The sequence below is a fragment of the Sphaeramia orbicularis genome, chromosome 9 (assembly GCF_902148855.1).
Source record: "Sphaeramia orbicularis chromosome 9, fSphaOr1.1, whole genome shotgun sequence".
Taxonomy (NCBI): Eukaryota; Metazoa; Chordata; class Actinopteri; order Kurtiformes; family Apogonidae; genus Sphaeramia; species Sphaeramia orbicularis.
In genome coordinates, this window is record NC_043965.1 from 32,869,628 (window position 1) to 32,881,516 (window position 11,889).

An 11,889-nucleotide genomic window follows, 5' to 3' on the forward strand; every position below is an offset into this window, starting at 1 on the left:
TTACGTAATCCTGCTGACAGACAGACGGACACTGGGGCAAATATGAGTGATCACATAATGTCCTTGGCAGAACAAAAAAATAGCTCCACTACTAACAGTGTGTTTTCAGTGCTGGCTCAATCCCATCAATGTCATTATGTTCAGGAAATAATGGTCTTTATCTAATCTCAAAGGACCTTTGCTATTAGCCTTCTTTCTTTCTCCTGGGTGGTGAATTTTCCTCTAAGATATAATTATTCGCAGCAGACCAGAGCTATAGCAGGGCCTGGAAGATGTCTGTCACCTGTTGTTCACACAAGCAAACATCTATACCAGGCATGGTGCTCCCCCTGCCCTTCCTGTGCTTACGTCTTTGATCAATATTTATGTGGTCACCCGTCAGCCATCAATATGTGCACCAGAGAGGGGCCCATTGTCATCTAATTACAGGCCTACTTCTCTCTGTGCTGGAGCCAGTGCTTGTGTGATTGTGATTAAAAGTCAGCTGGGGCATGCTTCGGTTTCTACTTATTCTTTCAACTGGAACCAACAGCTTGAAAACACAGCACAGGCAAACAAAGCTTTGTTCAACACACTGGAGTCGTGGCAGCGTTGATATTTTAAATGCTATTGGTGTTGACGTTTCTCTTAGATGGCAGTTCACAGACAGTAGAAGTAACGTGATTGGGCATATAATTTGTGATGAAATTGATAGCACCTGCGACATCTGGAGAGGCTGGAGCTGGATCACACATGAGCGAGAAGAGTAGAACATCAGGACAGTGGACAACAGCATCATGACCACTGTAGGGAAATAGAGCAATACTACTAAATACTTTGTCACCAGAATACAAACATAATCAAAATCAGTATATTATGTAAGAGGAACACTTTTTACACAGTTACATTTCAATATGGATCAATTCCATGTGTCACAATACAATGATTTGTATGTATATGACATGTTTTTGTTTTTTTTGTCAAAAATTCTTAAGGTCACCTCTGGTTTCTTCAGTGTACTGCAACAAGGTGCAACACCAACAAACCATTAACTTAGAAATACATTCAGATATTGACAAAAAAGATGTCCAGCGATGACAATCCTCCAAATTGAAACAATAACTGCATTATTTCCTCTAATGTATAAACATAACATGCTGCACACTTTTAATACCCCTCGGCCAAATATAGTGTAAGATTCTATTGAAAGTTACTGCCCTATCATTTAGATTACATTGTCTTTGTGTAAAACTTATTACGTACATATTTATATTTGAAAGTACTCAGATATTATAACTGCACAAGGCCATTTGACCTTGAAAAAGTAGGTCAAGGTCACCTATTTTCAATAGGCTTCTGCTCCATGCCAAGATGCATCCACAGTAAAAATTTGGTGAAGATATCTCTATACATTCCTCAGATAATGCGATCATGTTGTTGAATGGACAGACAGACGGACAGACAACAAAAGGAGAGGTAAAATGCATCACTAATTTCTCATATGCACCTGATTTAACTCAAAATACAAAAGCATAGCCTATTAGCACCGTATGATACAAGAGGATAGAGTTTCAATCGTCAATCAACTTACATTTCCACTTCAGCTGTAAATTTATGTTATAATTTAAGTTTTTTTTCAGCTATTTCATGTTGTACAAAGACAAAATTGTAAAACTGCCAGGTGTCATTTTGCTCTAAGAGGAATAGTTATGAGGAAACTACAGGACTAAACTAAATAGTTTAGTTCATTTCTCCCAGCAGACCAGCAGGTTCTGTACCATGTGACCTGGTGTTTTATAAATGCACCTATTACATTTAGCATAAGTGGTAGAACACCTCTGTTTTAGGCCTGTGGACAACCAGCACACACCTTTCCTTCTGGTCGAGCTGGTGGCAGCAGTGGCAGAGTCTGTGGTTTCTGCGAGGGCATCAACAGGGGTCTGGAACTCCACCACCATGGCAAGAGCAGCTGCTGTATGCGGGGGGTTCTTTCGCCAGGGTCATCATGGATTTCTGCCATTGCCACTGCTGCCACCAGCACAAGAGGAGTGCTGGTTATGCACAGGCCTGAAAAAGAGGTTTTCTACCACCTGCACCAAATGCAGCAGGTGCATTTGTAGAGAACACCAGGTCACATCGTACAGGACCTGCTGGTCTGTGGATGGAAATGAATTAAACTAAACTAAACTAAACTAAATACATACAGACACACACACGCACTCACACTCACACACTCTCAATCCATTTATCTGTTTCTCTCAAACACACACATACAGTACATCACATTTTCAAAGCCTCGATATTTTTCTGTTTCAAATTTGTCCATATTTTATATGTTCTGTTGTGTCTCTTTTGTTGTTGAAGCTTTCAAAGGTTTACAATCTGCACAATAAATGTTCAGACTGATGAATCAGCTGTTGATTCAAAAATTATTTTGCACACACTCACACAAACAAACAAATCACTCTTGGGGCCCCTGGTAGTCATATGGCTCCATAATATGACTCTTTAAAGTGGTTGCATCTGGTGGAATACAGTGAAAATATCAAATATCACTACGTATCTTCAAAATGAAATGTTGACATTAGAGAATACATGGTTATATATTGTAATGGCAGTGAGATTTAAAAATCTGATTTTCATGGAAGTCAATAAGATATTTTTGGCCACAAAGGTATCCAGAGGGAGCATCTGACACGACATAAAAAACACTAATAAAATCAAATCAGTTTCTTTGGCTAATCTTTGACATATCCAAAACTCTAATCACCACCAATACCCTATCCCCATACTATTTATTATGTGGAAAATAATTAATATTTGTGTATTTTTTAATAATTAATTAATTTAAATGATTAAACTGACATTTAAAGGGTTAAAATCCTGAAAAGGATTGAATGTTTGGTAGTTTTGAGTAAGTTTGAAATTGGTTACAAGATTAATGAAAAAAAAAGCCCCCCCCCAAAAAAATAAAAAACACATTGAGGTATGATGATTTAATAGCAGTTACATGCATAGATTTTTGGCACAAATTTTCCAGAGGGTAGTAAATTTAGAAGGGGGCAAGGGTTAAGAGCACGTATTCTGTAATTTATGGTTAATATACACGTTTAGATGACCCCGCCCAACACTGATCATGAGAGACAATGACAGGCAAAGTCATTGAGGTCATGTGTTATAAACTACGACTATTGTTTGTCGCAAATGATTATTAGAGCGTTGGTGTGTATGTGTGGTGTATATACTATGTCTGTGCTTGCATTTCAGTGTGTTTGTACAGTTTGTACCTTAACCTCGCTCCCTTCCTGTGATCGCTGGATTGCTTTATTTGATTTGCAAACATTTTGCAAATCCGTTCAAGATGGCCACCAAGCCTTTTGCCTGCATAAAGTCTGCAGTAAACCCATAGTGGTGGAAGGAGGATAGCTTTTCCTGAGGGAACACTCACAGGAAACACCTTCTCCTTTATTATCTTTCCTGCTGTTATCGCTGGCAGCGTCGACTCTCTGTTCTAATCTCTATGGATGGCGTAGCCTGCACGCCATCCTGACATAACTCCTCTTTCTCAGGGCCCCACTCCCTCAAGCATCTTTCTAACAAGATCATTATACTCATATTACTTTGCTATGTATTAAAATGCACAGGTGATAAGTGAAAGACATGTGACATGTTAAAAGTGTATACATTTAACCTGTTCAGCTGAAGCTTCATAAAAGCAGTTCACTGTATCTACTTATTGTCAGTGCTCTTATAATTGGAGTTAAACAGGAAAGGTCAACCTCAATAAAGCATCTGCTCATGTGTTTCTCAGTGATTAAGAATTAGTGCTTTCCTCTCATCTGCAGCAATCATGTTCTTACATCTATCACGATCTAAGGCCTGACGGGGCCTGGAGCAGATGTTAGTCTGAGGTTAAAGTTTTGGTGACAACAGTACACACATGCAATCATGGCTGCAGATGGACCACAGCAAGATTTATGATATGGCATAATGACTTCATATTAATGTATGAACCAAACCTTAGCTAAAGCTCAAAGTCCAGATGTGCTGTTGTAATATGTTACAAGACTCCTGTTACATCCAAGATGTTTAGTCCAGTAAAGAGGCTGTTTATTTTCATTCAAGTAAAGTTCAAACTAAAGTCATTGGTAAATTAAAGTTCAGGCAGTTAAAGCATTATAAGCTTCTCTTCTTACTTTGTTAGTCATCAATACTGCATCAATATTAACCCTTTCATGCACAAATTATGAGAACCTTAGTCAAGATTTTTTTCTTCAGTGTTTAGCCATGAAAAACACAATGCGATCAAGTTTTTTTTTTCTATGGAGTTACAAAAATATCCATGCATTTAATTTTTGAAGTAAAGAAACATGTTTAAAACCCAATATCAGAGAGGGATATGAAAACAATGAAATAAAAAAAATTTTAATGCTGCTAATCTGATGTCTTCTCACATTTTAACATATTCTAATGCTAGTAATGACTCACTTCATGGAGATAATATGCAAAAAAAAAAAACCTTCTTGTCTAACAAATAAAAATTGATTTAGACTCAATCATGTTACTGCAGATCAGGTTTATCAAGAACAGCAAAGTTACAGTAATGACCTGAATTACAGTGTATGGGATGGTGCATAAGCGTCCACTGTGTTGGCTGATATGGAACTAAAACAACAAAACCCATTAATATATAAGAGAACAGCTGGAGAAGAACTGTCCACTGGAGTGGACAGTGCATGAAAGGGTTAAATGTTATTTTCTTTTTGCATCGTATTTTTGTGCATTTAATGGAATAACTTATATTTGTGAACACTTATGTAGAGAATTTTAAACAACATTTTAAAGAGATGTGTAAAACAATTAAGGCTAATCTGAATTGTTGCAGGATGATAAGAATTTGCTTGGCAGACATTTTACTGTGTTTTGTTATATCTAAATTAAATTCTTTTCTCATATGTCATAATGATTCTTAAGCCAGCGAGTCAAGATGCAGAGCCATTGAGTTTCTGTACAACTGGCTTTTAAAGATTTGGACAAAAAGCAAGCAAGTAAAACATCATCACTGCCTCATTTTAAACAAATATAACATAATCAGTTTTAGCATTTTCTACATTTGAACTTTATAAAGCTAGTATTTAAATGTTTAAATGGACTTGCTCCTCAGTGTCTCTGTTAGTATATACAGTAAATAAACTGCAGCAGATCCAGATCCAGATCCAAATATCTTCCCCTCAGACATGTGAAAGGACCAAAACTCTGCAACTCACTGCTCAATCATCTGAAATGTGCCACAAACTTCCCCACCTTAAAGAGAGCCAATAAATCCTGGTTTATTCAGCAACAAACCCCTCTAATATTAAATGTGATGTGTTTTAAATGTAAATTCTTGGTATCTTGCCATGATCAGTTTTAATGAGCATTACTGAATTTCAAACAGTACTAAGGCCATACTTCATATTTTACTTTTTGATTATGTAAAAGCCCAAGTGCCGCAAATATGCATACACTACAAACACTATTACATTATGGTCTGTGTATGTGTATCTGTCCCTATCAAATAAACATTAATAAGCTGGTCACTTGTTGATTTCTAAGCAAATCTGAGCTGTAGTGTAGCTGCTCACTCAGGACTGTGCAAAGGATTTTTGCAGAAATTCCAACCTAATCCAACCCACAGAAATCAGCACAGAGGCTGATTTTGTGAATGTAGGCAACTAGGAAAATCAGCGACTATGCTCATATATTAAAAGTGCTATATATTACAATCCAAGTTCAGACAGACTTTGATAAAACAGCATTTTCCTACCATGCACCATGGTTGTGGAATAATCTTCACAAAACTGTAAAACTACATACATTCATTTCTGTTAATGATTGTAAAAGTATCATGGATAATGCAGTGAAGGCGGAATGTCACTGTTTTCCTTGATGCCATTATGGTTGAATAGATGTTATTGTGTTTTATCGTTCATTGTGTATCATGTGTTTGTTTTGTATTGTTTAAACTTTGTATGACTGCTACCTTGGCCAGGTCTCCCTTGCAAAAGAGATTTATAATCTCAATGGGGCTTCCTAGTTAAATAAAGGTAAAAAAAATAATAATAATAATAACATAGAGATAAAAATGTGATTAAAACATGTGCACTCCTTCATGTATGTTACATTTATTTATCAGTATCTATGGTCTTTTATGTGATATGATGTTATAGAATCATATTAACATGTTGAACAGCTACTGTATTCAGCAAATAGTGTGACAGAATGAATGCAGGTGTTTATACTCTTGCTCTATCTCAGTATTTACAGTTTTCTTGGCCCTATCCCTCTCTAATCACCATCTCAACTGACCTCTTTTGTGCTACATAAGGAAACTTGTGTTGCTTTTAGCTTAGGACATGCATATATTGAGGATTAGGAGCCTAAAGAGTTGGGAACTGTCCTGCAGCTGAACCCTCTCGTGATGCCTTTATGTTCATACCAAGGAAGTCGGCCCAACAGTATTAATCAACAATCAATCTATGTGAGCCCAAATCCAAAGTAATCAAACAATATTTTGCGATCAGATCCAGGCTGCAGGCTAAAACTGAAACCTGCAGCCAGCGATCTGTAACAGCACTGTTAACAAGTCCGACCGCTGAGCCCTGATCCTCCTCAATCATACCCCAGCTCGGAGATGAAGGGGCTTTGTCTGTGCAGCTCTGAAGACACAACACCCTCTGCACTGATACATGAGCTGCTGTTTCATCCACACAGCTCATAGTAAATAACAGAAAAGCCAAACTCAAGCTCTTTCCATGGGAAACAAACCTGCTTCGTGTTACTTAAGTGTGTATATCTAACCTACTCAAGTGAGGCTGTCCTCCTCACAGAACTGGACTCCAGGGCCAGTTCTTTTTAAAGGGGCCCCATCTATACATGTTGAACATCAGAATTTTTGGTTGAGTTTATGGTTCCCTCTCTGTAATGCTCAGGTTTCTCCTCATCTGGTCTACATAACACAGGAGCTGTCAGGGGGTATCCTTGGCTCCATCTCAGGGATCAGTACTGTCTGATTTAGGAGAAACCGAGGAGTGGAATACAGTTACAACACTCTACATCTAGCATCAATTAATCATTAAATCCATCATAAAGAAGGGAAAATAAAAACGGATTATCCTTAATTTGATAGGTGGTACCTTTTCATGGAGCACTGGCCACTCTGACCTCCGATCTTCTCAAACAATGTCAGGGTGGTGGAGAAAGACAAGCATTTCCTCTAAAAGACCAGCCCATAATCAGTATAATTAACCTGAGAAATCCATGCTATCACCTCAGGGCTACTATTACAGTGAAATATGTACACACACTTGGCCCTGTTTCCCTAATGTAGGCATTTCAGCAGCACAGCAGTGTCCTGGCACAGTTTCATAGTTTATCCAGCTAATAGCATCAGTCTGGAACAGTTTCCAGAGGCCATCCACGATCCAGAGATCCAGAAGGGTGATAAATCAGAATTTTAATTTCTTGCTTTTGTTTGCAATTGAAATAGAAAACAGTGGTGGGTCACTGGGTATGCATAAATCAATCAGCATGTTTCAGGTTGGATTTTCCATAGAGACAATCCTAATATACATATACGTGTTGTACACTAAAGAGATTTAGATGAAAGCATTTACACCATCAGAAAGCATTGTGTTTGTGTTAAACCTTGAGTGTCGAGAGAGACCATCAGTCCAGCAGAGCGCTGACAGTTGGAGTCATCAAAGACAGTTTACTGCTACCGCATCTCACAAAAACCCCAAACAATGGCAGGAAAGGGCTGCAAGTCTTCAGGAGATGAGCCACACACAAACATCTTCAAGCAGTATTCATTAGACTGGCGCTGATGCTGTGGGGGGGGTCCTTTCATTTCCTGTTTTTACCTCCCAGTGAAGTGATGACGATGGCCTGCGTGTGCCAACACCACTAATGACTCCAAACTTGTGAGCCGTTACTAACACAGTCATTCAATACTCTATTATGCCCAGAATGGAAGCGGTGTAGACCATGCATCCTTGGGTCTGCACATGTGTATTGGCAACAACACCTTCTCATCATTAGTGGTGACCAGAAATGATGCCAGTGACTGTGTGTCTCCAGCTTCAACACAATAGTTTATTAAGAGCCTCCTAACACAGAGGACATCCTCCCCATATGGCTCGGGGAGCCTGGCTCCAATACTAATCTGCTCCCACTGTTTATAAAATAAACAGGCCCCCAACACTAACCTACAGCCTGCCCAGTTTCCCCCCTCCTGTGCCCTCTGCATTGCATCTGGCTGACCTTTGACTTGGACTGTTTGAACTGTGCTTCCTGTCCAGTGCAGAGAATAAGACATACTGTTAAATTCTGCACAGTAGGCATTTTTCATTCAGCGGAAAAGGGGATTACCAACACATCCCCATACAGCTGGCACATATGGCAACATCCTACGCATGAGTACACAGAGGGTTAAAGCCAGAACTTTGATTATGAATGGAATGAAATAACAAAGGTGTTGTGGTTAATTAATACAAAGATGAAGAAAAACACAGCCACCACCAGTCTGTGACTATGATTTATCGGTTGGTAGCATTATTCAGTCTCTGTGGGCTGTGGGTGACAAACATGCTACAGTTTATCTTGTAATAATCCTCATTAAATGCTAACATGGAAAGACAGTATGCAACTCACATTCACACACTGGCTCACATCTGTTCCATCATAAAAAAAAATGGCACAATCAGTTATAGAATGACAGAACATTACGCTGCATTACACAGTTTAGCAACAAGAGTTCATCTTAATAAACTGACTTAATTAAAATGAACCAAAATAAAATTTGTTGAAAAGGTAAGTAACAGTAAATAATAAAAGGCAATAAAAATGATGAATACTGTTTTGATAGGACTATGCAAATGAATATTTCAGTAATAAAATGCTCCTTTAAGTGGTGTAAAATTACTTCTAATTACAAAATCTGCGCTAATGAAAGACAACAGCATTACCTTTTCAAAACAGAGGATATTTTCACAGAGACACCCCCCAACACACGCACACACGCACACGCACACACACGCACGCACGCACGCACACACACACACACACAGATTCATAAACGCCTGCCCCCCCTCTCTGGGAGTCTAGAGCCTGCTAGGCCGAGTGGTGGTGGAATGAGACGAGATAAGCCCATGGTCGGACTCCATCAACACATGAGGCTTGCCAAAGCGAGTAGAGTTACAGACAGGCACTCCTCTGGGGCTCAGTGGGAGTGGGATCGGACAGGGCTGCCCAGACACTGGGAGGCTGCTAATCTGCCCCCAGCCAGCCTGCTGATGCCCACCATCTGTGTCTGTAACTTATCACCCGCCGGCCAGGAGCCTCTGCAGGCTTTGCACAAGTAAACAAACACCTAGAGAGAGCCATTTAACGGCTAATTCTCTACCTGGCTTGGTTAATTACCGATTATCTGTCCCACCCAAAAAGCAGTGGATAGGAGCCTAAGCAAAGAAGGTATAGGCTCCTAAGAAGACCAGATAATAGGAACCTAGCTCTACTTCGTTGTCCCCTTCATACCAATCTCCTGCCTGTTTGCTTTGTGTTTTCAGGTGTTTCATTTGGCTTTGCACCATCCTACAGCCAATCTCATCAGGGTCACTGTTTTTTTTTTATGTCCAACCCAGTGCTCATGTCTTTTTATTTCACTTTCTATTCTACATAATTTGACTTTAACATTTTTTTTCTGGAATCATATTATCCCGGAAAATTCTGCATTATTTTGGAAATGGGAATCATGTAAGGTGAGGACTTTGTTATCAGACAGTATTAGTCTCCACCACCCCAAACATATTGGTGTTTATGCTCACAAACTTACTTTCCCATGTAGATTGTACTTAACTTGTACTTATTCTAGTTTATGTGCCTTGCGCTGTTTTGCTGTTACTGTTTTCCACTTCTTCAATGTTGACTTTTTCCATCTGTTATTAGTTATGTGCTACTACTGTTCACTGATGTAACTTTTATTTTCTTCTTCATGTTATGGACAATGCCTTGTGCTACTGCTTAAACTTTTGTTGACATACTCTGCATGTTTTGGGTTTTTTTCTCTGACCTGACATGGAATAGATATAGTATCATCTGCAAAGTCTTCCAACAATAGATTTCAGTGACTATTCTTATTCATATGACAAAAAGCCAGCTGTGAAAGCAGGCTCCACTGCTTCAGATTGATTCATCATCCTCATTATGAAGGGACTAGTCAGAACAAAGGTACATGAAAAACCAATTGTGACAGGTTTAAATACCCTAAAGCAGGGAGAGAAGACAGAGTCAAGTCAAGAGAGTTCAGGAGTGTCGGGAAAAATGTGTCGGGTGCGTATGGTTCGTTTACTTGACAAGACCTCACAACCATAATTGCGCATGCCTCTAGCACTTCAGAGCCATGGGATGCAGAAGGTTAAGAGGTCAGAGGGATGGGAGCAGGGGGACAACTGGAGATTAAATGAAATGCCTTAAAGTCCTCAAGCAGTGTGACGGGCCACGCAGGTGTGCAGCACTTACCCCTACATAACCCCCACACACCCATCCGTTAGAGCTGAAATATCCTTTGGGTGTAGCATCGGGCAGGTGATTAGCAGACACAATTACTCTGCCTCACTTAGCATTTTACCATTCACCCACGTGTTTGGATCTCACTTGAAAGCCTTGTTGCTTCACGTGATTTCAACGCCCAGATTGGCAGACTGAGTTGTACTAAATAGCTGCACTTTTTCACATTTTTAACATCTGCTAATGCAGGGTGGTGAGTCCACTGGGAGTAGCTGGAATGAGAACAGTGATGACATTTAAAGTACTTTGCTAAATGCACCCATGAGAATTTTGGGTTGTTATTCCACGTTAAATTTACCAGTAAGTATTAACCTTATATACAGCCATTTGTACACCATAAATGGAAGAAAAATTATACAAAGGAAACTACATGTAGGTGCCAAAACTACATCTCTAAGGTATTTGCATAAGACACGACTGAAAAGCTGAGCCTGCAGGCACTTCTCCAGACTGAAAACATTAACAGAAACAGCATTAGAAACTTACTTTAACAGTAGTCTCAGTTTATGATGGACAGAAATAGTTCACAGCAGCCAGTGGATAGAAAATATTTACAGAGCTGGAAAAAGAGCTGTCAACCTTTTATCCGAGAAGAAATCTGAAGCAACAGACTGCAGGCTGTGATTAGTATACAGACTAAAATACTAAAGATATAAATGGCAGGTATAAATATTTTTTGTCTGAACATGATGGGAGTACAGTCATTTGTAAAGCTAAGTGAGGATAATAAAGGAGAGGGCTTTTCCCTTGGCAGATGGGCATGAGGTCCAGACTGGAAGAACAACAGAGAGGTGATTCAATTATCCACCATGGCCTCTGCACAAGGATCCCCCTTCTTAAATCCTTTTCCACAAAGACTAATGTTTTCCGTTGGTGCAATAAATTACTTTTTATTCCCACTGCTGTGGGGAGTTCACCTGTGCAGACTATCACAATGCCTGCCCTCATATTTGTTACTACGGCCTTTTAATTTGACCTGAGCCAACCTGTCATGCTCCATCAAACGTGGGAATCGGATACCTCAGGAACACAGGCGCCTTTGCTTTGCGTTATGCCATCCCCCCCTGCGCTTTAACACATTGAGCCTGGGAGCAGAGAGAAAGTCACCCGCATCACATGAATCAACCACTGTGACAGGGGTCCGTTAGGTCTGGGATCACACAGAGGATCACAAGTCTCTCTTTTTACTGCTGCCTCTCCCATCTCTATGAGCTGGGGATAAGAGCGGCGGGGATGGCCCTCTAAAGGCATATATTTCCGTTGATGAAGAGATAAATCAGATCATTTCTGGAGTAAGGAAGAGAG